The following is a 26,636-nucleotide window of genomic DNA, read 5'->3' on the forward strand; positions in this document are numbered from 1 at the left end:
AGCAAAAAATGCAGCCATGAAGTGTATTCAACGTTTAAAAAGACTTGTATAATTTGAAACTACATGACATGTCACACTTCCTGTTGCTAAGGGAATATTGTTGTGTTGTGAGAAACTGCTGCATCTGTTGTTACACAAGTGGGTACCTAACGAAAATATATTCTTTCCCATACCGGGAGTTGAACCCGGGCCACCTGGGTGAAAACCAGGAATCCTAACTCTTCGACCATATGGGAAGACATATACTTAAAATACACATCACAGACAAATCTTTAAATGTTGACATCATGCCTGTTGGATTTAAAAGCTACATCTTTTTTTCTCAGAGATGTTGGGGAATGTCCAGATGAAAACCGTCTAAAATGTGTTTGAAGTGAGAACAGCCAGAAGCACTGAAAGGTAAACAGTATCATTCCCAGCTTGATTTCAGTCAATTAAGTAAAGTATTGAGCCAGACAGGAGTCGAACCTAGAATCTTCTGATCCGTAGTCAGACACTTTATCCATTGCGCCACTGACCCCACGTCTAAGCTGAAGTCAGGTCACAGCTAGACCAGTGTACACAGTCTGTCAACAACAAGGTTCCTTGGTTTTCTGTTTCAGATGCATATCTTAATTTGATCCTCCTGTTGTTGCATGAATTTTAATGCAGAGCAAGAAATGCAGACATGAAGTGTATTCAATGTTTAAAAAGCCTTATATAATTTGAATCTACATGACATGTCACATTTCCTGTTGCTGAGGGAATATTGTTGTGTTGTGTGAAACTGCTGCATCTGTTGTTACACAAGTGGGTTCCTAACGAAAATATATTGTTTCCATACCGGGAGTTGAACCTAGTCTACCTGGGTGAAAACCAGGGATCCTAACCGCTAGACCATATGGGAAGACACATACTATATATGAATGAGTGATGGTACAGAGCAGCATACAGTAGATGGTATCGAGTACAGTATATACATATGAGATGAGTGTGTAGACAAAGTAAACAAAGTGGCATAGTTAAAGTGGCTAGTGATACATGTGTTACATAAGGATGCAGTCGATGATGTAGAGTACAGTATATACATATGCATATGAGATGAATAATGTAGGGTAAGTAACATTATATAAGGTAGCATTGTTTAAAGTGGCTAGTGATATATTTACATCATTTCCCATCAATTCCCATTATTAAAATGGCTGGAGTTGGGTCAGTGTCAATGACAGTGTGTTGGCAGCAGCCACTCAATGTTAGTGGTGGCTGTTTAACAGTCTGATGGCCTTGAGATAGAAGCTGTTTTTCAGTCTCTCGGTCCCAGCTTTGATGCACCTGTACTGACCTCGCCTTCTGGATGATAGCGGGGTGAACAGGCAGTGGTTCGGGTGGTTGATGTCCTTGATGATCTTTATGGCCTTCCTGTAACAACGGGTGGTGTAGGTGTCCTGGAGGGCAGGTAGTTTGCCCCCGGTGATGCGTTGTGCAGTCCTCACTACCCTCTGGAGAGCCTTACGGTTGAGGGCGGAGTAGTTGCCGTACCAGGCGGCGATACAGCCCGCCAGGATGCTCTCGATTGTGCATCTGTAGAAGTTTGTGAGTGCTTTTGGTGACAAGCTGAATTTCTTCAGCCTCCTGAGGTTGAATAGGCGCTGCTGCGCCTTCTTCACGACGTTGTCAGTGTGAGTGGACCAATTCAGTTTGTCTGTGATGTGTATGCCGAGGAACTTAAAACTAGCTACCCTCTCCAATACTGTTCCATCGATGTGGATAGGGGGGTGTTCCCTCTGCTGTTTCCTGAAGTCCACAATCATCTCCTTAGTTTTGTTGACGTTGAGTGTGAGGTTATTTTCCTGATACCACACTCCGAGGGCCCTCACCTCCTCCCTGTAGGCCGTCTCGTCGTTGTTGGTAATCAAGCCTACCACTGTTGTGTCGTCCGCAAACTTGATGATTGAGTTGGAGCGTGCGTGGCCACGCAGTCGTGGGTGAACAGGGAGTACAGGAGAGGGCTCAGAACGCACCCTTGTGGGGCCCCGTGTTGAGGATCAGCGGGGAGGAGATGTTGTTGCCTACCCTCACTGGCACCACGTCTAAGCCGATGTCAGGTCACAGCTAGACAAATGTACACAGTCATAGCGTCTGTCAACAACAAGGTTCCTTGGTTTTCTGTTTCAGATGCATATCTTAATTTGATCCTCCTGTTGTTGCATGAATTTTACTGCAGAGCAAGAAATGCAACCATGAAGTGTATTTAACGTTTAAAAAGCATTGTATAATTTGAATCTACATAACATGTCACATTTCCTGAGCGAATATTGTTGTGTTGTGAGAAACTGCTGCATCTGTTGTTACACAAGTGCGTACCTAACGACAAGATATTCTTTCCCATACCGGGAGTTGAACACAGGCAACCTGGGTGAAAAACAGGAATCCTAACTGCTAGACCATATGGGAAGACACATACTTAAAATACACATCACAGACAAATCTTTAAATGTTGACATTATGCCTGTTGGATTTAAAAGCATCTGTTGTTACACAAGTGGATACCCTACGAAAATATATTCTTTCCCATACCGGGAGTTGAACCCGGGCCACCTGGGTGAAAACCAGGAATCCTAACCGCTAGACCATATGGGAAGACATATACTTAAAATACACATCACAGACAAATCTTTAAATGTTGACATCATGCCTGTTGGATTCAAAAACTACATCTTTTTTTCTCAGAGATGTTGGGGAATGTCCAGATGAAATCTGTCTAAAATGTGTTTGAAGTGAGAACAGCCAGAAGCACTGAAAGGTATACAGTATCATTCCCAGCTTGATTTCAGTCAATTAAACAAAGTATTGAGACAGCCAGGAGTCGAACCTAGAATCTTCTGATCCATAGTCAGACACGTTATCCATTGCGCCACTGGCCCCACATCTAAGCTGAAGTCAGGTCACAGCTAGACCAGTGTACACAGTCTGTCAACAACAAGGTTCCTTGGTTTTCTGTTTCAGATGCATATCTTAATTTGATCCTCCTGGTGTTGCATGAATTTTACTGCAGAGAAATAAATGCAGCCATGAAGTGTATTCAACGTTTAAAAACCCTTGTATAATTTGAATCTACATAACATGTCACATTTCCTGTTGCTGAGGGAATATTGTTGTGTTGTGAGAAACTAATGCATCTGTTGTTACACAAGTGGATACCCTACGAAAATATATTCTTTCCCATACCGGGAGTTGAACCCGGGCCACCTGGGTGAAAACCAGGAATCCTAACCGCTAGACCATATGGGAAGACACATACTTAAAATACACATCACAGACAATTCTTTAAATGTTGACATTATGCCTGTTTGATTTAAAAGCTACATCTTTTTTTAATACAGTATCATTCCCTGCTTGATTTCAGTCAATTAAACAAAGTATTGAGCAAGCCAGGAGTCGAACCTAGAATCTTCTGATCCGTAGTCAGACACGTTATCCATTGCGCCACTGGCCCCACGTCTAAGCTGAAGTCAGGTCACAGCTAGACCAGTGTACACAGTCATAGCGTCTCTCAACAACAAGGTTCCTTGGTTTTCTGTTTCAGATGCATATCTTAATTTGATCCCCCTGTTGTTGCATGAATTTTACTGCAGAGCAAGAAATGCAGCCATGAAGTGTATTCAACGTTTAAAAATAATTGTATAATTCAAATCTACATGACATATTTCATGTTGCTGAGTGAATATTGTTGTGTTGTGTGAAAGTACTGCATCTGTTGTTACACAAGTGCGTACCTAATGACAAGTTATTCTTTCCCATACCGGGATTTGAACCCGGGCCACCTGGGTGAAAACCAGGAATCCTTACCGCTAGACCATATGGGAAGACACATACTTAAAACACACATCACAGACAAATCTTTAAATGTTGACATCATGCCTGTTGGATTTAAAAGCTACATCTTTTTTTCTCAGAGATGTTGGGGAATGTCCAGATGAAATACGTGTAAAATGTGAGAACAGTCAGAAGCACTGAAAGGTATACAGTATCATTCCCAGCTTGATTTCAGTCAATTAAACAAAGTATTGAGCCAGCCAGGAGTCGAACCTAGAATCTTCGGATCCGTAGTCAGACATGTTATCCATTGCGACACTGGCCCAACGTCTAAGCTGAAGTCAGGTCACAGCTAGACCAGTGTACACAGTCATAAAGTCTGTCAAAAACAAGGTTCCTTGGTTTTCATTTTCAGATGCATATCTTAATTTGATCCTCCTGTTGTTGCATGAATTTTACTGCAGAGCAAGAAATGCAGCCATGAAGTGTATTCAACGTTTAAAAAGCCTTATATAATTTGAATCTGCATAACAAGTCACATTTCCTGTTGCTGAGGGAATATTGTTGTGTTGTGAGAAACTGCTGCATCTGTTGTTACACAAGTGGGTAACATAACAAAAATATATTCATTCCCATACCGGGAGTTGAACCCAGGCCACCTGGGTGAAAACCAGGAATCCTAACCGCTAGACCATATGGGAAGACACATACTTAAAATACACATCACAGACACATCTTTAAATGTTGACATTATGCCTGTTGGATTCAAAAACTACATCTTTTTTCTCAGAGATGTTGGGGAATGTCCAGATGAAATCCATCTATAATGTGTTTGAAGTGAGAACAGCCAGAAGCACAGAAAGGTATACAGTATCATTCCCAGCTTGATTTCAGTCAATTAAATAAAGTATTGAGCCAGCCAGGAGTCAAACCTAGAAACTTCTAATCCGTAGTCAGACACATTATCCATTGCGCCACTGGCCCCACATCTAAGCTGAAGTCAGGTCACAGCTAGACCAGTGTACACAGTCATGGCGTCTGTCAACAACAAGGTTCCTTGGTTTTCTGTTTCAGATGCAGATCTTAATTTGATCCTCCTGTTGTTGCATGAATTTTACTGCAGAGCAAGAAATGCAGCCATGAAGTGTATTCAACGTTTAAAAAAACGTATATAATTTGAATCTACATAACATGTCACATTTCCTGTTGATGAGGGAATATTGTTGTGTTGTGTGAAACTGCTGCATCTGTTGTTACACAAGTGGGTACCTAACGAAAAGATATTCTTTCCCATACCGGGAGTCGAACCCAGGCCACCTGTGTGAAAACCAGGAATCCTAACCGCTAGACCATATGGGAAGACAAAAACTTTAAATACACATCACAGACAAATCTTTAAATGTTGACATTATGCCTGTTGGAATTAAATGCTACATCTTTTTTCTCAGAGATGTTGGGGAATGTCCAGATGAAATCCGTCTAAAATGTGTTTTGAAGTGAGAACAGCCAGAAGCACTGAAAGGTATACAGTATCATTCCCTGCTTGATTTCAGTCAATTAAACAAAGTATTGAGCCAGCCAGGAGTCGAACCTAGAATCTTCTGATCCATAGTCAGACACGTTATCCATTGCGCCACTGGCACCACATCTAAGCTGAAGTCAGGTCACAGCTAGACCAATGTACACAGTCATGGCGTCTGTCAACAACAAGGTTCCTTGGTTTTCTGTTTCAGATGCATATCTTAATTTGATCCTCCTGTTGTTGCATGAATTTTACTGCAGAGCAAGAAATGCAGCCATGAAGTGTATTCATCGTTTAAAAAGCCTTGTATAATTGGAATCTACATGACATGTCACATTTGCTGTTGCTGAGGGAATACTGTTTTGTGAAACTGCTGAATCTGTTGTTACACAAGTGCGTACCTAACGATGAGTTATTCTTTCCCATACCGGGAGTTGAACCCGGGTCACCTGGGTGAAAACCAGGAATCCTAACCGCTAGACCATATGGGAAGACACTTAAAATACACATCACAGACAAATCTTTAAATGTTGACATTATGCCTGTTTGATTTACAAGCTACATCTTTTTTTCATACAGTATCATTCCCAGCTTGATTTCAGTCAATTAAATAAAGTATTGAGCCAGCCAGGAGTTGAACCTAGAATCTTCTGATCCGTAGTCAGAAACGTTATCCATTGCGCCACTGGCCCCACGTCTAAACTGAAGTCAGATCACAGCTAGACCAGTGTACACAGTCATGGCGTCTGTCAACATCAAGGTTCCTTGGTTTTCTGTTTCAGATGCATATCTTAATTTGATCCTCCTGTTGTTGCATGAATTTTACTGCAGAGCAAGAAATGCAGCCATGCAGTGCATTCAACGTTTAAAAAGCCTTATATAATTTGAATCTACATAACAAGTCACATTTCCTGTTGCTGAGGGAATATTGTTGTGTTGTGAGAAACTGCTGCATCTGTTGTTACACAAGTGGGTACCTAATGACAAGATATTCTTTCCCATAACGGGAGTTGAACCCAGGCCACCTGGGTGAAAACAAGGAATCCTAACCGCTAGACCATATGGGAAGACACATACTTAAAATACACATCACAGACAAATCTTTAAATGTTGACATCATGCCTGTTGGATTTAAAAGCTAAATCTTTTTTTCTAAGAGATGTCGGGGAATGTCCAGATGAAATCCGTCTAAAATGTGTTTGAAGTGAGAACAGCCAGAAGCACTGAAAGGTTTACAGTATCATTCCCAGCTTGATTTCAGTCAATTAAATAAAGTAATGAGCCAGCCAGGAGTCTAACCTAGAATCTTCTGATCCGTAGTCAGACACGTTATCCATTGCACCACTGGCCCCATGTCTAAGCTTAAGTCAGGTCACAGCTAGACCAGTGTACACAGTCATAGCGTCTGTCAACAACAAGGTTCCTTGGTTTTCTGTTTCAGATGCATATCTTAATTTGATCCTCCTGGTGTTGCATGAATTTTACTGCAGAGAAATAAATGCAGCCATGAAGTGTATTCAACGTTTAAAAACCCTTGTATAATTTGAATCTACATAACATGTCACATTTCCTGTTGCTGAGGGAATATTGTTGTGTTGTGAGAAACTGCTGCATCTGTTGTTACACAAGTGGATACCCTACGAAAATATATTCTTTCCCATACCGGGAGTTGAACCCGGGCCACCTGGGTGAAAACCAGGAATCCTAACTGCTAGACCATATGGGAAGACACATACTTAAAATACACATCACAGACAAATCTTTAAATGTTGACATTATGCCTGTTGGATTCAAAAACTACATCTTTCTTCTCAGAGATGTTGGGGAATGTCCAGATGAAATCCGTCTAAAATGTGTTTGAAGTGAGAACAGCCAGAAGCACAGAAAGGTATACAGTATCATTCCCAGCTTGATTTCAGTCAATTAAATAAAGTATTGAGCCAGCCAGGAGTCAAACCTAGAAACTTCTAATCCGTAGTCAGACACATTATCCATTGCGCCACTGGCCCCACGTCTAAGCTGAAGTCAGGTCACAGCTAGACCAATGTACACAGTCATGGCGTCTGTCAACAACAAGGTTCCTTGGTTTTCTGTTTCAGATGCATATCTTAATTTGATCCTCCTGTTGTTGCATGAATTTTACTGCAGAGCAAGAAATGCAGCCATGAAGTGTATTCATCGTTTAAAAAGCCTTGTATAATTGGAATCTACATGACATGTCACATTTGCTGTTGCTGAGGGAATACTGTTTTGTGAAACTGCTGAATCTGTTGTTACACAAGTGCGTACCTAACGATGAGTTATTCTTTCCCATACCGGAGTTGAACCCGGGCCACCTGGGTGAAAACAAGGAATCCTAACCGCTAGACCATATGGGAAGACACATACTTAAAATACACATCACAGACAAATCTTTAAATGTTGACATTATGCCTGTTTGATTTAAAAGCTACATCTTTTTTAATACAGTATCATTCCCAGCTTGATTTCAGTCAATTAAAAAGTATTGAGCCAGCCAGAGTCGAACCTAGAATCTTCTGATCCGTAGTCAGAAACGTTATCCATTGCGCCACTGGCCCCACGTCTAAACTGAAGTCAGATCACAGCTAGACCAGTGTACACAGTCATGGCGTCTGTCAACATCAAGGTTCCTTGGTTTTCTGTTTCAGATGCATATCTTAATTTGATCCTCCTGTTGTTGCATGAATTTTACTGCAGAGCAAGAAATGCAGCCATGAAGTGTATTCAACGTTTAAAAAGCCATGTATAATTTGAATCTACATAACAAGTCACATTTCCTGTTGCTGAGGGAATATTGTTGTGTTGTGAGAAACTGCTGCATCTGTTGTTACACAAGTACGTACCTAACGACAATATATTCTTTCCCATACCGGGAATTGAAACCTGGCCACCTGGGTGAAAACCAGGAATCCTTACCGCTAGACCATATGGGAAGAAACATACTTAAAATACACATCACAGTCAAATCTTTAAATGTTGACATTATGCCTGTTTGATTTAAAAGCTACATCTTTTTTTAATACAGTATCATTCCTGCTTGATTTCAGTCAATTAAACAAAGTATTGAGCCAGCCAGGAGTCAAACCTAGAATCTTCTGATCCGTAGTCAGACACGTTATCCATTCAAATCAAATCAAATCAAATTTTATTTGTCACATACACATGGTTAGCAGATGTTAATGCGAGTGTAGCAAAATGTTGTGCTTCTAGTTCCGACAATGCAGTGATAACCAACAAGTAATCTAACTAACAATTCCAAAACTACTGTCTTATACACAGTGTAAGGGGATAAGGAACATGTACATAAGGATATATGAATGAGTGATGGTTTTCTGTTTCAGATGCATATCTTAATTTGATCCTCCTGTTGTTGCATGAATTTTACTGCAGAGCAAGAAATGCAGCCATGAAGTGTATTCAACGTTTAAAAAGCCTTATATAATTTGAATCTGCATAACAAGTCACATTTCCTGTTGCTGAGGGAATATTGTTGTGTTGTGAGAAACTGCTGCATCTGTTGTTACACAAGTGGGTAACATAACAAAAATATATTCATTCCCATACCGGGAGTTGAACCCAGGCCACCTGGGTGAAAACCAGGAATCCTAACTGCTAGACCATATGGGAAGACACATACTTAAAATACACATCACAGACAAATCTTTAAATGTTGACATTATGCCTGTTGGATTCAAAAACTACATCTTTCTTCTCAGAGATGTTGGGGAATGTCCAGATGAAATCCGTCTAAAATGTGTTTGAAGTGAGAACAGCCAGAAGCACAGAAAGGTATACAGTATCATTCCCAGCTTGATTTCAGTCAATTAAATAAAGTATTGAGCCAGCCAGGAGTCAAACCTAGAAACTTCTAATCCGTAGTCAGACACATTATCCATTGCGCCACTGGCCCCACGTCTAAGCTGAAGTCAGGTCACAGCTAGACCAATGTACACAGTCATGGCGTCTGTCAACAACAAGGTTCCTTGGTTTTCTGTTTCAGATGCATATCTTAATTTGATCCTCCTGTTGTTGCATGAATTTTACTGCAGAGCAAGAAATGCAGCCATGAAGTGTATTCATCGTTTAAAAAGCCTTGTATAATTGGAATCTACATGACATGTCACATTTGCTGTTGCTGAGGGAATACTGTTTTTGTGAAACTGCTGAATCTGTTGTTACACAAGTGCGTACCTAACGATGAGTTATTCTTTCCCATACCGGGAGTTGAACCCGGGCCACCTGGGTGAAAACAAGGAATCCTAACCGCTAGACCATATGGGAAGACACATACTTAAAATACACATCACAGACAAATCTTTAAATGTTGACATTATGCCTGTTTGATTTAAAAGCTACATCTTTTTTAATACAGTATCATTCCCAGCTTGATTTCAGTCAATTACACAAAGTATTGAGCCAGCCAGGAGTCGAACCTAGAATCTTCTGATCCGTAGTCAGAAACGTTATCCATTGCGCCACTGGCCCCACGTCTAAACTGAAGTCAGATCACAGCTAGACCAGTGTACACAGTCATGGCGTCTGTCAACATCAAGGTTCCTTGGTTTTCTGTTTCAGATGCATATCTTAATTTGATCCTCCTGTTGTTGCATGAATTTTACTGCAGAGCAAGAAATGCAGCCATGAAGTGTATTCAACGTTTAAAAAGCCATGTATAATTTGAATCTACATAACAAGTCACATTTCCTGTTGCTGAGGGAATATTGTTGTGTTGTGAGAAACTGCTGCATCTGTTGTTACACAAGTACGTACCTAACGACAATATATTCTTTCCCATACCGGGAATTGAAACCTGGCCACCTGGGTGAAAACCAGGAATCCTTACCGCTAGACCATATGGGAAGAAACATACTTAAAATACACATCACAGTCAAATCTTTAAATGTTGACATTATGCCTGTTTGATTTAAAAGCTACATCTTTTTTTTAATACAGTATCATTCCCTGCTTGATTTCAGTCAATTAAACAAAGTATTGAGCCAGCCAGGAGTCAAACCTAGAATCTTCTGATCCGTAGTCAGACACGTTATCCATTCAAATCAAATCAAATCAAATTTTATTTGTCACATACACATGGTTAGCAGATGTTAATGCGAGTGTAGCAAAATGCTTGTGCTTCTAGTTCCGACAATGCAGTGATAACCAACAAGTAATCTAACTAACAATTCCAAAACTACTGTCTTATACACAGTGTAAGGGGATAAGGAACATGTACATAAGGATATATGAATGAGTGATGGTTTTCTGTTTCAGATGCATATCTTAATTTGATCCTCCTGTTGTTGCATGAATTTTACTGCAGAGCAAGAAATGCAGCCATGAAGTGTATTCAACGTTTAAAAAGCCTTATATAATTTGAATCTGCATAACAAGTCACATTTCCTGTTGCTGAGGGAATATTGTTGTGTTGTGAGAAACTGCTGCATCTGTTGTTACACAAGTGGGTAACATAACAAAAATATATTCATTCCCATACCGGGAGTTGAACCCAGGCCACCTGGGTGAAAACCAGGAATCCTAACCGCTAGACCATATGGGAAGACACATACTTAAAATACACATCACAGACAAATCTTTAAATGTTGACATTATGCCTGTTGGATTCAAAAACTACATCTTTTTTCTCAGAGATGTTGGGGAATGTCCAGATGAAATCCATCTATAATGTGTTTGAAGTGAGAACAGCCAGAAGCACAGAAAGGTATACAGTATCATTCCCAGCTTGATTTCAGTCAATTAAATAAAGTATTGAGCCAGCCAGGAGTCAAACCTAGAAACTTCTAATCCGTAGTCAGACACATTATCCATTGCGCCACTGGCCCCACGTCTAAGCTGAAGTCAGGTCACAGCTAGACCAGTGTACACAGTCATGGCGTCTGTCAACAACAAGGTTCCTTGGTTTTCTGTTTCAGATGCAGATCTTAATTTGATCCTCCTGTTGTTGCATGAATTTTACTGCAGAGCAAGAAATGCAGCCATGAAGTGTATTCAACGTTTAAAAAACGTATATAATTTGAATCTACATAACATGTCACATTTCCTGTTGATGAGGGAATATTGTTGTGTTGTGTGAAACTTCTGCATCTGTTGTTACACAAGTGGGTACCTAACGAAAAGATATTCTTTCCCATACCGGGAGTCGAACCCAGGCCACCTGTGTGAAAACCAGGAATCCTAACCGCTAGACCATATGGGAAGACAAAAACTTTAAATACACATCACAGACAAATCTTTAAATGTTGACATTATGCCTGTTGGAATTAAATGCTACATCTTTTTTTCTCAGAGATGTTGGGGAATGTCCAGATGAAATCCGTCTAAAATGTGTTTTGAAGTGAGAACAGCCAGAAGCACTGAAAGGTATACAGTATCATTCCCTGCTTGATTTCAGTCAATTAAACAAAGTATTGAGCCAGCCAGGAGTCGAACCTAGAATCTTCTGATCCATAGTCAGACACGTTATCCATTGCGCCACTGGCACCACATCTAAGCTGAAGTCAGGTCACAGCTAGACCAGTGTACACAGTCATGGCGTCTGTCAACAACAAGGTTCCTTGGTTTTCTGTTTCAGATGCATATCTTAATTTGATCCTCCTGTTGTTGCATGAATTTTACTGCAGAGCAAGAAATGCAGCCATGAAGTGTATTCAACGTTTAAAAAGCATTGTATAATTTGAATCTACATAACAAGTCACATTTCCTGTTGCTGAGGGAATATTGTTGTGTTGTGAGAAACTGCTGCATCTGTTGTTACACAAGTGGATACCCTACGAAAATATATTCTTTCCCATACCGGGAGTTGAACCCGGGCCACCTGGGTGAAAACCAGGAATCCTAACTGCTAGACCATATGGGAAGACACATACTTAAAATACACATCACAGACAAATCTTTAAATGTTGACATTATGCCTGTTGGATTCAAAAACTACATCTTTCTTCTCAGAGATGTTGGGGAATGTCCAGATGAAATCCGTCTAAAATGTGTTTGAAGTGAGAACAGCCAGAAGCACAGAAAGGTATACAGTATCATTCCCAGCTTGATTTCAGTCAATTAAATAAAGTATTGAGCCAGCCAGGAGTCAAACCTAGAAACTTCTAATCCGTAGTCAGACACATTATCCATTGCGCCACTGGCCCCACGTCTAAGCTGAAGTCAGGTCACAGCTAGACCAATGTACACAGTCATGGCGTCTGTCAACAACAAGGTTCCTTGGTTTTCTGTTTCAGATGCATATCTTAATTTGATCCTCCTGTTGTTGCATGAATTTTACTGCAGAGCAAGAAATGCAGCCATGAAGTGTATTCATCGTTTAAAAAGCCTTGTATAATTGGAATCTACATGACATGTCACATTTGCTGTTGCTGAGGGAATACTGTTTTGTGAAACTGCTGAATCTGTTGTTACACAAGTGCGTACCTAACGATGAGTTATTCTTTCCCATACCGGGAGTTGAACCCGGGCCACCTGGGTGAAAACAAGGAATCCTAACCGCTAGACCATATGGGAAGACACATACTTAAAATACACATCACAGACAAATCTTTAAATGTTGACATTATGCCTGTTTGATTTAAAAGCTACATCTTTTTTAATACAGTATCATTCCCAGCTTGATTTCAGTCAATTACACAAAGTATTGAGCCAGCCAGGAGTCGAACCTAGAATCTTCTGATCCGTAGTCAGAAACGTTATCCATTGCGCCACTGGCCCCACGTCTAAACTGAAGTCAGATCACAGCTAGACCAGTGTACACAGTCATGGCGTCTGTCAACATCAAGGTTCCTTGGTTTTCTGTTTCAGATGCATATCTTAATTTGATCCTCCTGTTGTTGCATGAATTTTACTGCAGAGCAAGAAATGCAGCCATGAAGTGTATTCAACGTTTAAAAAGCCATGTATAATTTGAATCTACATAACAAGTCACATTTCCTGTTGCTGAGGGAATATTGTTGTGTTGTGAGAAACTGCTGCATCTGTTGTTACACAAGTACGTACCTAACGACAATATATTCTTTCCCATACCGGGAATTGAAACCTGGCCACCTGGGTGAAAACCAGGAATCCTTACCGCTAGACCATATGGGAAGAAACATACTTAAAATACACATCACAGTCAAATCTTTAAATGTTGACATTATGCCTGTTTGATTTAAAAGCTACATCTTTTTTAATACAGTATCATTCCCTGCTTGATTTCAGTCAATTAAACAAAGTATTGAGCCAGCCAGGAGTCAAACCTAGAATCTTCTGATCCGTAGTCAGACACGTTATCCATTCAAATCAAATCAAATCAAATTTTATTTGTCACATACACATGGTTAGCAGATGTTAATGCGAGTGTAGCAAAATGCTTGTGCTTCTAGTTCCGACAATGCAGTGATAACCAACAAGTAATCTAACTAACAATTCCAAAACTACTGTCTTATACACAGTGTAAGGGGATAAGGAACATGTACATAAGGATATATGAATGAGTGATGGTTTTCTGTTTCAGATGCATATCTTAATTTGATCCTCCTGTTGTTGCATGAATTTTACTGCAGAGCAAGAAATGCAGCCATGAAGTGTATTCAACGTTTAAAAAGCCTTATATAATTTGAATCTGCATAACAAGTCACATTTCCTGTTGCTGAGGGAATATTGTTGTGTTGTGAGAAACTGCTGCATCTGTTGTTACACAAGTGGGTAACATAACAAAAATATATTCATTCCCATACCGGGAGTTGAACCCAGGCCACCTGGGTGAAAACCAGGAATCCTAACCGCTAGACCATATGGGAAGACACATACTTAAAATACACATCACAGACAAATCTTTAAATGTTGACATTATGCCTGTTGGATTCAAAAACTACATCTTTTTTTCTCAGAGATGTTGGGGAATGTCCAGATGAAATCCATCTATAATGTGTTTGAAGTGAGAACAGCCAGAAGCACAGAAAGGTATACAGTATCATTCCCAGCTTGATTTCAGTCAATTAAATAAAGTATTGAGCCAGCCAGGAGTCAAACCTAGAAACTTCTAATCCCTAGTCAGACACATTATCCATTGCGCCACTGGCCCCACGTCTAAGCTGAAGTCAGGTCACAGCTAGACCAGTGTACACAGTCATGGCGTCTGTCAACAACAAGGTTCCTTGGTTTTCTGTTTCAGATGCAGATCTTAATTTGATCCTCCTGTTGTTGCATGAATTTTACTGCAGAGCAAGAAATGCAGCCATGAAGTGTATTCAACGTTTAAAAACGTATATAATTTGAATCTACATAACATGTCACATTTCCTGTTGATGAGGGAATATTGTTGTGTTGTGTGAAACTGCTGCATCTGTTGTTACACAAGTGGGTACCTAACGAAAAGATATTCTTTCCCATACCGGGAGTCGAACCCAGGCCACCTGTGTGAAAACCAGGAATCCTAACCGCTAGACCATATGGGAAGACAAAAACTTTAAATACACATCACAGACAAATCTTTAAATGTTGACATTATGCCTGTTGGAATTAAATGCTACATCTTTTTTCTCAGAGATGTTGGGGAATGTCCAGATGAAATCCGTCTAAAATGTGTTTTGAAGTGAGAACAGCCAGAAGCACTGAAAGGTATACAGTATCATTCCCTGCTTGATTTCAGTCAATTAAACAAAGTATTGAGCCAGCCAGGAGTCGAACCTAGAATCTTCTGATCCATAGTCAGACACGTTATCCATTGCGCCACTGGCCACACATCTAAGCTGAAGTCAGGTCACAGCTAGACCAGTGTACACAGTCATGGCGTCTGTCAACAACAAGGTTCCTTGGTTTTCTGTTTCAGATGCATATCTTAATTTGATCCTCCTGTTGTTGCATGAATTTTACTGCAGAGCAAGAAATGCAGCCATGAAGTGTATTCAACGTTTAAAAAGCATTGTATAATTTGAATCTACATAACAAGTCACATTTCCTGTTGCTGAGGGAATATTGTTGTGTTGTGAGAAACTGCTGCATCTGTTGTTACACAAGTGGGTACCTAATGACAAGATATTCTTTCCCATACCGGGAGTTGAACCCGGGCCACCTGGGTGAAAAGAAGGAATCCTAACCGCTAGACCATATGGGAAGACACATACTTAAAATACACATCACAGACAAATCTTTAAATGTTGACATTATGCCTGTTTGATTTAAAAGCTACATCTTTTTTAATACAGTATCATTCCCTGCTTGATTTCAGTCACTTAAACAAAGTATTGAGCCAGCCAGGAGTCGAACCTAGAATCTTCTGATCCGTAGTCAGACACGTTATCCATTCAAATCAAATCAAATCAAATTTTATTTGTCACATACACATGGTTAGCAGATGTTAATGCGAGTGTAGCGAAATGCTTGTGCTTCTAGTTCTGACAATGCAGTGATAACCAACAAGTAATCTAACTAACAATTCCAAAACTACTGTCTTATACACAGTGTAAGGGGATAAGGAACATGTACATAAGGATATATGAATGAGTGATGGTACAGAGCAGCATACAGTAGATGGTATCGAGTACAGTATATACATATGAGATGAGTGTGTAGACAAAGTAACAAAGTGGCATAGTTAAAGTGGCTAGTGATACATGTGTTACATAAGGATGCAGTCGATGATGTAGAGTACAGTATATACATATGCATATGAGATGAATAATGTAGGGTAAGTAACATTATATAAGGTAGCATTGTTTAAAGTGGCTAGTGATATATTTACATCATTTCCCATCAATTCCCATTATTAAAATGGCTGGAGTTGGGTCAGTGTCAATGACAGTGTGTTGGCAGCAGCCACTCAATGTTAGTGGTGGCTGTTTAACAGTCTGATGGCCTTGAGATAGAAGCTGTTTTTCAGTCTCTCGGTCCCAGCTTTGATGCACCTGTACTGACCTCGCTTTCTGGATGATAGCGGGGTGAACAGGCAGTGGTTCGGGTGGTTGATGTCCTTGATGATCTTTATGGCCTTCCTGTAACAACGGGTGGTGTAGGTGTCCTGGAGGGCAGGTAGTTTGCCCCCGGTGATGCGTTGTGCAGTCCTCACTACCCTCTGGAGAGCCTTACGGTTGAGGGCGGAGCAGTTGCCGTACCAGGCGGTGATACAGCCCGCCAGGATGCTCTCGATTGTGCATCTGTAGACGTTTGTGAGTGCTTTTGGTGACAAGCCGAATTTCTTCAGCCTCCTGAGGTTGAATAGGCGCTGCTGCGCCTTCTTCACGACGCTGTCAGTGTGAGTGGACCAATTCAGTTTGTCTGTGATGTGTATGCCGAGGAACTTAAAACTAGCTACCCTCTCCACTACTGTTCCATCGATGTGGATAGGGGGTGTTCCCTCTGCTGTTTCCTGAAGTCCACAATCATCTCCTTAGTTTTGTTGACGTTGAGTGTGAGGTTATTTTCCTGACACCACACTCCGAGGGCCCTCACCTCCTCCCTGTAGGCCGTCTCATCGTTGTTGGTAATCAAGCCTACCACTGTTGTGTCGTCCGCAAACTTGATGATTGAGTTGGAGGCGTGCGTGGCCACGCAGTCGTGGGTGAACAGGGAGTACAGGAGAGGGCTCAGAACGCACCCTTGTGGGGCCCCGTGTTGAGGATCAGCGGGAGGAGATGTTGTTGCCTACCCTCACTGGCACCACGTCTAAGCTGAAGTCAGGTCACAGCTAGACAAATGTACACAGTCATAGCGTCTGTCAACAACAAGGTTCCTTGGTTTTCTGTTTCAGATGCATATCTTAATTTGATCCTCCTGTTGTTGCATGAATTTTACTGCAGAGCAAGAAATGCAGCCATGAAGTGTATTCAACGTTTAAAAAACGTTATATAATATGAATCTACATGACATGTCACATTTCCTGTTGCTGAGTGAATATTGTTGTGTTGTGTGAAAGTACTGCATCTGTTGTTACACAAGTGCGTACCTAATGACAAGTTATTCTTTCCCATACCGGCAGTTGAACCCCGGCCACCTGGGTGAAAACCAGGAATCCTAACCGCTAGACCATATGGGAAGAGACATACTTAAAATACACATCACAGACAAATCTTTAAATGTTGACATTATGCCTGTTGGATTCAAAAACTACATCTTTTTTTCTCAGAGATGTCCAGATGAAATCCGTCTAAAATGGGTTTGAAGTGACAACAGCCAAAAGCACTGAAAAGCATACAGTATCATTCCCAGCTTGATTTCAGTCAATTAAATAAAGTACTGAGCCAGCCAGGAGTCGAACCTAGAATCTTCTGATCCGTAGTCAGACACATTATCCATTGCGCCACTGGCCCCACGTCTAAAACGAAGTCAGGTCACAGCTAGACCAGTGTACACAGTCATAGCGTCTCTCAACAACAAGGTTCCTTGGGTTTCTGTTTCAGATGCATATCTTAATTTGATCCTCCTGTTGTTGCATGAATTTTACTGCAGAGCAAGAAATGCAGCCATGAAGTGCATTCAACGTTTAAAAAACATTATATAATATGAATCTACATAACATGTCACATTTCCTGTTGCTGAGTGAATATTGTTGTGTTGTGTGAAAGTACTGCATCTATTATTACACAAGTGCGTACCTAATGACAAGTTATTCTTTCCCATACCGGGAGTTGAACCCGGGCCACCTGGGTGAAAACCAGGAATCCTAACCACTAGACCATATGGGAAGACACATACTTAAAATACACATCACAGACAAATCTTTAAATGTTGACATTATGCCTGTTGGATTCAAAAACTACATATTTTTTTCTCAGAGATGTTGGGGAATGTCCAGATGAAATCCGTCTAAAATGTGTTTAAAGTGAGAACAGCCAGAAGCACTGAAAGGTATACAGTATCATTCCCAGCTTGATTTCAGTCAATTAAATAAAGTATTGAGCCAGCCAGAGGTCGAACCTAGAATCTTCTGATCCGTAGTCAGACACGTTATCCATTTCGCCACTGGCACCACGTGTAAGCTGAAGTCAGGTCACAGCTAGACCAGTGTACACAGTCATGGCGTCTGTCAACAACAAGGTTCCTTGGTTTTCTGTTTCAGATGCATATCTTAATTTGATCCTCCTGTTGTTGCATGAATTTTACTGCAGAGCAAGAAATGCAGCCATGAAGTGTATTCATCGTTTAAAAAGCCTTGTATAATTTGAATCTACATGACATGTCACATTTGATGTTGCTGAGGGAATACTGTTTTGTGAAACTGCTGAATTTGTTGTTACACAAGTGCGTACCTAACGATGAGTTATTCTTTCCCATACCGGGAGTTGAACCCGGGCCACATGGGTGAAAACCAGGAATCCTAACAGCTAGACCAGATGGGAAGACACATACTTAAAATACACATCACAGACAAATCTTTAAATGTTGACATTATGCCTGTTGGATTCAAAAACTACATATTTTTTCTCAGAGATGTTGGGGAATGTCCAGATGAAATCCATCTAAAATGTGTTTAAAGTGAGAACAGCCAGAAGCACTGAAAGATATACAGTATCATTCCGAGCTTGATTTCAGTAAATTAAATAAAGTATTGAGCCAGCCAGGAGTCGAACCTAGAATCTTCTGATCCGTAGTCAGACACGTTATCCATTGCGCCACTGGCCCCACATCTAAGCTGAAGTCAGGTCACAGCTAGACCAGTGTACACAGTCATAGCGTCTGTCAACAACAAGGTTCCTTGGTTTTCTGTTTCAGATGCATATGTTAATTTGATCCTCCTGTTGTTGCATGAATTTTACTGCAGAGCAAGAAATCCAGCCATGAAGTTTATTCAACGTTTAAAAAGCTTTGTATATACATAAAATGTCACATTTCCTGTTGCTGAGAGAATATTGTTTTGTTGTGTGAAACTGCTGCATCTGTTGTTACACAAGTGGGTACCTAACGATAAGATGATCTTTACCATACCGGGAGTTGAACCCAGGCCACCTGTGTGAAAACCAGGAATCCTAACCGCTAGACCATATGGGAAGACACATACTTAAAATACACATCACAGACAAATCTTTAAATGTTGACATTATGCCTGTTTGATTTAAAAGCTACATCTTTTTTTAATACAGTATCATTCCCTGCTTGATTTCAGTCAATTAAACAAAGTATTGAGCCAGCCAGGAGTCGAACCTAGAATCTTCTGATCCGTAGTCAGACACGTTATCCATTGCGCCACTGGCCCCACGTCTAAGCTGAAGTCAGGTCACAGCTAGACAAGTGTACACAGTCATAGCGACTCAATGTTAGTGGTGGCTGTTTAACAGTCTGATGGCCTTGAGATAGAAGCTGTTTTTCAGTCTCTCGGTCCCAGCTTTGATGCACCTGTACTGACCTCGCCTTCTGGATGATAGCGGGGTGAACAGGCAGTGGTTCAGGTGGTTGAAACTGCTGCATTTGTTGTTACACAAGTGCGTACCTAACGACAAGTTATTATTTCTTATACCGGGAGTTGATCCTAGGCCACCTGGGTGAAAACCAGGAATCCTATTCAACGTTTAAAAAGCTTTGTATAATTTGAATCTACATAACATGTCACATTTCCTGTGGGAATATTATTGTGTTGTGAGAAACTGCTGCATCTGTTGTTACACAAGTGAGTACCTAACAACAAGATAGTCTTTCCCATAACGGGAGTTGAACCAGGGCCACCTGCTTGAAAACCAGGAATCCTAACAGCTAGACCAAATGGGAAGACATATACTTAAAATACACATCACAGACAAATCTTTAAATGTTGACATTATGCCTGTTCGATTCAAAAGCTACATCTTTTTTTCTCAGAGATGTTGGGGAATGTCCAGATGAAATCCGTCTAAAATGTGTTTGAAGTGAAAACAGCCAGAAGCACTGAAAGTTATACAGTATCATTCCCAGCTTGATTTCAGTCAATTAAATAAAGTATTGACCCAGCCAGGAGTCGAACCTAGAATCTTCTGATCCGTAGTCAGACACATTATGCATTGCACAACTGGCCCCACGTCTAAGCTGAAGTCAGGTCACAGCTAGACCAGTGTATTCTTTCTCATACCGGGAATTAAGATGCATATCTTAATTTGATCCTCCTGTTGTTGCATGAATTTTACTGCAGAGCAAGAAATGCAGCCATGAAGTGTATTCAACGTTTAAAAACCCTTGTATAATTTGAATCTACATAACATGTCACATTTCCTGTTGCTGAGGGAATATTGTTGTGTTGTGAGAAACTGCTGCATCTGTTGTTACACAAGTGGATACCCTACGAAAATATATTCTTTCCCATAACGGGAGTTGAACCCGGCGAAAACCAGGAATCCTAACCGCTAGACCATATGGGAAGACACATACTGAAAAATACACATCACAGACAAATCTTTAAATGTTGACATTATGCCTGTTGGATTGAAAAGCGACATCTTTTTTCTCAGAGATGTTGGGGAATGTCCAGATGATTTCGGTCAATTCAATAAATTGATTTTGGTCAATTCAATAAAGTATTGAGCCAGCCAGGAGTTGAACCTAGAATCTTCTTATCCGTAGGCAGACACTTTATCCATTGCGCCACTGGCCACACATTTAAGCTGAAGTCAGGTCACAGCTAGACCAGTGTAGCGTCTGTCAATAACAAGGTTCCTTGGTTTTCTGTTTCAGATGCATATCTTAATTTGATCCTCCTGTTGTTGCATGAATTTTACTGCAGAGCAAGAAATGCAGCCATGAAGTTTATTCAACGTTTAAAAAGCTTTGTATAATTTGAATATACATAACATGTCACATTTCCTGTTGCTGAGGGAATATTGTTTTGTGAAACTGCTGCATCTGTTGTTACACAAGTGCGTACCTAACGACAAGTTATTCTTTCTGATACCGGGAGTTGAACCTAGGCCACCTGGGTGAAAACCAGGAATCCTATTCAACGTTTAAAAAGCCTTGTATAATTTGAATCTACATAACTTGTCACATTTCCTGTTGCTGAGGGAATATTGTTGTGTTGTGAGAAACTGCTGCATCTGTTGTTACACAAGTGGGTACCTTACGAAAAGATATTCATTCCCATACCACCTGGGTGAAAACCAGGAATCCTATTCAACGTTTAAAAACCCTTGTATAATTTGAATCTACATAAAATTTAACATTTCCTGAGGGAATACTGTTGTGTTCTGAGAAACTGCTGCATCTTTTGTTACACAAAGTGAGTACCTAACGACAAGATATTCTTTTCCATACCAGGAGTTGAACCCAGGCAACCTGGGTGAAAACCAGAATCTAACTGCTAGACCATATGGGAAGACACATACTTAAAATACACATCACAGACAAATCTTTAAATGTTGACATTATGCCTGTTTGATTTAAAAGCTACATCTTTTTTTAATACAGTATCATTCCCTGCTTGATTTCAGTCAATTAAACAAAGTATTGAGCCAGCCAGGAGTCGAACCTAGAATCTTCTGATCCGTAGTCAGACACGTTATCCATTCAAATCAAATCAAATCAAATGTTATTCGTCACATACACATGGTTAGCAGATGTTAATGAGAGTGTAGCGAAATGCTTGTGCTTCTAGTTCCGACAATGCAGTGATAACCAACAAGTAATCTAACTAACAATTCCAAAACTACTGTCTTATACACAGTGTAAGGGGATAAGGAACATGTACATAAGGATATATGAATGAGTGATGGTACAGAGCAGCATACAGTAGATGGTATCGAGTACAGTATATACATATGAGATGAGTGTGTAGACAAAGTAAACAAAGTGGCATAGTTAAAGTGGCTAGTGATACATGTGTTACATAAGGATGCAGTCGATGATGTAGAGTACAGTATATACATATGCATATGAGATGAATAATGTAGGGTAAGTAACATTATATAAGGTAGCATTGTTTAAAGTGGCTAGTGATATATTTACATAATTTCCCATCAATTCCCATTATTAAAATGGCTGGAGTTGGGTCAGTGTCAATGACAGTGTGTTGGCAGAAGCCACTCAATGTTAGTGGTGGCTGTTTAACAGTCTGATGGCCTTGAGATAGAAGCTGTTTTTCAGTCTCTCGGTCCCAGCTTTGATGCACCTGTACTGACCTCGCCTTCTGGATGATAGCGGGGTGAACAGGCAGTGGTTTGGGTGGTTGATGTCCTTGATGATCTTTATGGCCTTCCTGTAACAACGGGTGGTGTAGGTGTCCTGGAGGGCAGGTAGTTTGCCCCCGGTGATGCGTTGTGCAGTCCTCACTACCCTCTGGAGAGCCTTACGGTTGAGGGCGGAGCAGTTGCCGTACCAGGCGGTGATACAGCCCGCCAGGATGCTCTCGATTGTGCATCTGTAGAAGTTTGTGAGTGCTTTTGGTGACAAGCCGAATTTCTTCAGCCTCCTGAGGTTGAATAGGCGCTGCTGCGCCTTCTTCACGACGCTGTCAGTGTGAGTGGACCAATTCAGTTTGTCTGTGATGTGTATGCCGAGGAACTTAAACTAGCTACCCTCTCCACTACTGTTCCATCGATGTGGATAGGGGGTGTTCCCTCTGCTGTTTCCTGAAGTCCACAATCATCTCCTTAGTTTTGTTGACGTTGAGTGTGAGGTTATTTTCCTGACACCACACTCCGAGGGCCCTCACCTCCTCCCTGTAGGCCGTCTCGTCGTTGTTGGTAATCAAGCCTACCACTGTTGTGTCGTCCGCAAACTTGATGATTGAGTTGGAGGCGTGCGTGGCCACGCAGTCGTGGGTGAACAGGGAGTACAGGAGAGGGCTCAGAACGCACCTTTGTGGGGCCCCGTGTTGAGGATCAGCGGGGAGGAGATGTTGTTGCCTACCCTCACTGGCACCACGTCTAAGCTGAAGTCAGGTCACAGCTAGACAAATGTACACAGTCAAAAGCATCTGTCAACAACAAGGTTCCTTGGTTTTCTGTTTCAGATGCATATCTTAATTTGATCCTCCTGTTGTTGCATGAATTTTACTGCAGAGCAAGAAATGCAACCATGAAGTGTATTTAACGTTTAAAAGCCTTGTATAATTTGAATCTACATAACATGTCACATTTCCTGAGCGAATATTGTTGTGTTGTGAGAAACTGCTGCATCTGTTGTTACACAAGTGCGTACCTAACGACAAGATATTCTTTCCCATACCAGGAGTTGAACCCAGGCAACCTGGGTGAAAACCAGGAATCCTAACTGCTAGACCATATGGGAAGACACATACTTAAAATACACATCACAGACAAATCTTTAAATGTTGACATTATGCCTGTTTGATTTAAAAGCTACATCTTTTTTAATACAGTATCATTCCCTGCTTGATTTCAGTCACTTAAACAAAGTATTGAGCCAGCCAGGAGTCGAACCTAGAATCTTCTGATCCGTAGTCAGACACGTTATCCATTCAAATCAAATCAAATTTTATTTGTCACATACACATGGTTAGCAGATGTTAATGCGAGTGTAGCTAAATACTTGTGCTTCTAGTTCACAATGCAGTGATAACCAACAAGTAATCTAACTAACAATTCCAAAACTACTGTCTTATACACAGTGTAAGGGGATAAGGAACATGTACATAAGGATATATGAATGAGTGATGGTACAGAGCAGCATACAGTAGATGGTATCGAGTACAGTATATACATATGAGAGATGAGTGTGTAGACAAAGTAAACAAAGTGGCATAGTTAAAGTGGCTAGTGATACATGTGTTACATAAGGATGCAGTCGATGATGTAGAGTACAGTATATACATATGCATATGAGATGAATAATGTAGGGTAAGTAACATTATATAAGGTAGCATTGTTTAAAGTGGCTAGTGATATATTTACATCATTTTCCATCAATTCCCATTATTAAAATGGCTGGAGTTGGGTCAGTGTCAATGACAGTGTGTTGGCAGCAGCCACTCAATGTTAGTGGTGGCTGTTTAACAGTCTGATGGCCTTGAGATAGAAGCTGTTTTTCAGTCTCTCGGTCCCAGCTTTGATGCACCTGTACTGACCTCGCCTTCTGGATGATAGCGGGGTGAACAGGCAGTGGTTCGGGTGGTTGATGTCCTTGATGATCTTTATGGCCTTCCTGTAACAACGGGTGGTGTAGGTGTCCTGGAGGGCAGGTAGTTTGCCCCCGGTGATGCGTTGTGCAGTCCTCACTACCCTCTGGAGAGCCTTACGGTTGAGGGCGGAGCAGTTGCCGTACCAGGCGGTGATACAGCCCGCCAGGATGCTCTCGATTGTGCATCTGTAGAAGTTTGTGAGTGCTTTTGGTGACAAGCCGAATTTCTTCAGCCTCCTGAGGTTGAATAGGCGCTGCTGCGCTTCTTCACGACGCTGTCAGTGTGAGTGGACCAATTCAGTTTGTCTGTGATGTGTATGCCGAGGAACTTAAAACTAGCTACCTCTCCACTACTGTTCCATCGATGTGGATAGGGGTGTTCCCTCTGCTGTTTCCAGATGCATATCTTAATTTGATCCTCCTGTTGTTGCATGAATTTTACTGCAGAGCAAGAAATGCAACCATGAAGTGTATTTAACGTTTAAAAAGCCTTGTATAATTTGAATCTACATAACATGTCACATTTCCTGAGCGAATATTGTTGTGTTGTGAGAAACTGCTGCATCTGTTGTTACACAAGTGGGTAACATAACAAAAATATATTCTTTCCCATACCGGGAGTTGAACCCGGGCCACCTGGGTGAAAACCAGGAATCCTAACAGCTAGACCATATGGGAAGACACATACTTAAAATACACATCACAGACAAATCTTTAAATGTTTGCATTATGCCTGTTGGATTTAAAAGCAACATCTTTTTTCCCAGAGATGTTGAGGAATGTCCAGATGAAATCCGTCTAAAATGTGTTTGAAGTGAGAACAGCCAGAAGCACTGAAAGGTAAACAGTATCATTCCCAGCTTGATTTCAGTCAATTAAGTAAAGTATTGAGCTAGCCAGGAGTCAAACCTAGAATCTTCTGATCCGTAGTCAGACACTTTATCCATTGCGCCACTGACCCCACGTCTAAGCTGAAGTCAGGTCACAGCTAGACCAGTGTAGACAGTCATAGCGTCTGTCAACAAGGTTCCTTGGTTTTCTGTTTCAGATGCATATCTTAATTTGATCCTCCTGTTGTTGCATGAATTTTACTGCAGAGCAAGAAATGCAGCCATGAAGTGTATTCAACGTTTAAAAGAATTGTATAATTTGAATTTACATAACAAGTCACATTTCCTGTTGCTGAAGGAATATTGTTGTGTTGTGTGAAAGTACTGCATCTGTTGTTACACAAGTGCATACCTAATGACAAGTTATTCTTTCCTATACCGGGAGTTGTACCTGGGCCACCTGGGTGAAAACCAGAATCCTAACCGCTAGACCATATGGGAAGACACATACTTAAAATACACATCACAGACAAATCTTTAAATGTTGACATTATGCCTGTTGGATTCAAAAAACTACATCTTTTTTTTTCAGAGATGTTGGGGAATGTCCAGATGAAATCCATCTATAATGTGTTTGAAGTGAGAACAGCCAGAAGCACAGAAAGGTATACAGTATCATTCCTAGCTTGATTTCAGTCAATTAAATAAAGTATTGAGCCAGCCAGGAGTCAAACCTAGAAACTTCAATCCGTAGTCAGACACATTATCCAATGCGCCACTGGCCCCACGTCTAAGCTGAAGTCAGGTCACAGCTAGACCAGTGTACACAGTCATGGCGTCTGTCAACAACAAGGTTCCTTGGTTTTCTGTTTCAGATGCATATCTTAATTTGATCCTCCTGTTGTTGCATGAATTTTACTGCAGAGCAAGAAATGCAGCCATGAAGTGTATTCAACGTTTAAAAAACGTATATAATTTGAATCTACATAACATGTCACATTTCCTGTTGATGAGGGAATATTGTTGTGTTGTGTGAAACTGCTGCATCTGTTGTTACACAAGTGGGTACCTAATGAAAGATATTCTTTCCCATACCGGGAGTTGAACCCAGGCCACCTGGGTGAAAACCAGGAATCTAACTCTAGACCATATGGGAAGACATATACATAAAATACACATCACAGACAAATCTTTAAATGTTGACATTATGCCTGTTGATTCAAAAACTACATCTTTCTTCTCAGAGATGTTGGGGAATGTCCAGATGAAATCTTTTTTTGAAGTGAGAACAGCCAGAAGCACTGAAAGTTATACAGTATCATTCCCAGCTTGATTTCAGTCAATTAAATAAAGTATTGAGCCAGCCAGGAGTCGAACCTAGAATCTTCTGATCCGTAGTCAGACACGTTATCCATTCAAATCAAATCAAATCA

The 26,636-nt window shown here is 40.8% G+C and overlaps 6 non-coding genes across 6 annotated transcripts; all 6 read right to left on the reverse strand.

Annotated features, from left to right (window-relative positions):
* Window positions 1–2,547: 2,547 nt before the first annotated feature.
* On the reverse strand, window positions 2,548–2,619 carry trnae-uuc. The gene has a single exon. It is a non-coding gene; the product is annotated as a tRNA-Glu (tRNA).
* Window positions 2,620–2,830: 211 nt separating this feature from the next.
* On the reverse strand, window positions 2,831–2,903 carry trnah-aug. The gene has a single exon. It is a non-coding gene; the product is annotated as a tRNA-His (tRNA).
* Window positions 2,904–3,773: 870 nt separating this feature from the next.
* On the reverse strand, window positions 3,774–3,845 carry trnae-uuc. The gene has a single exon. It is a non-coding gene; the product is annotated as a tRNA-Glu (tRNA).
* Window positions 3,846–5,365: 1,520 nt separating this feature from the next.
* Window positions 5,366–5,438, reverse strand: trnah-aug. The gene has a single exon. It is a non-coding gene; the product is annotated as a tRNA-His (tRNA).
* Window positions 5,439–11,764: 6,326 nt separating this feature from the next.
* On the reverse strand, window positions 11,765–11,837 carry trnah-aug. Its single transcript has one exon. It is a non-coding gene; the product is annotated as a tRNA-His (tRNA).
* Window positions 11,838–17,949: 6,112 nt separating this feature from the next.
* Window positions 17,950–18,021, reverse strand: trnae-uuc. Its single transcript has one exon. It is a non-coding gene; the product is annotated as a tRNA-Glu (tRNA).
* Window positions 18,022–26,636: the final 8,615 nt, after the last annotated feature.

This window comes from Oncorhynchus gorbuscha, unplaced genomic scaffold, assembly GCF_021184085.1.
Source record: "Oncorhynchus gorbuscha isolate QuinsamMale2020 ecotype Even-year unplaced genomic scaffold, OgorEven_v1.0 Un_scaffold_3725, whole genome shotgun sequence".
Classification (NCBI taxonomy): domain Eukaryota; kingdom Metazoa; phylum Chordata; class Actinopteri; order Salmoniformes; family Salmonidae; genus Oncorhynchus; species Oncorhynchus gorbuscha.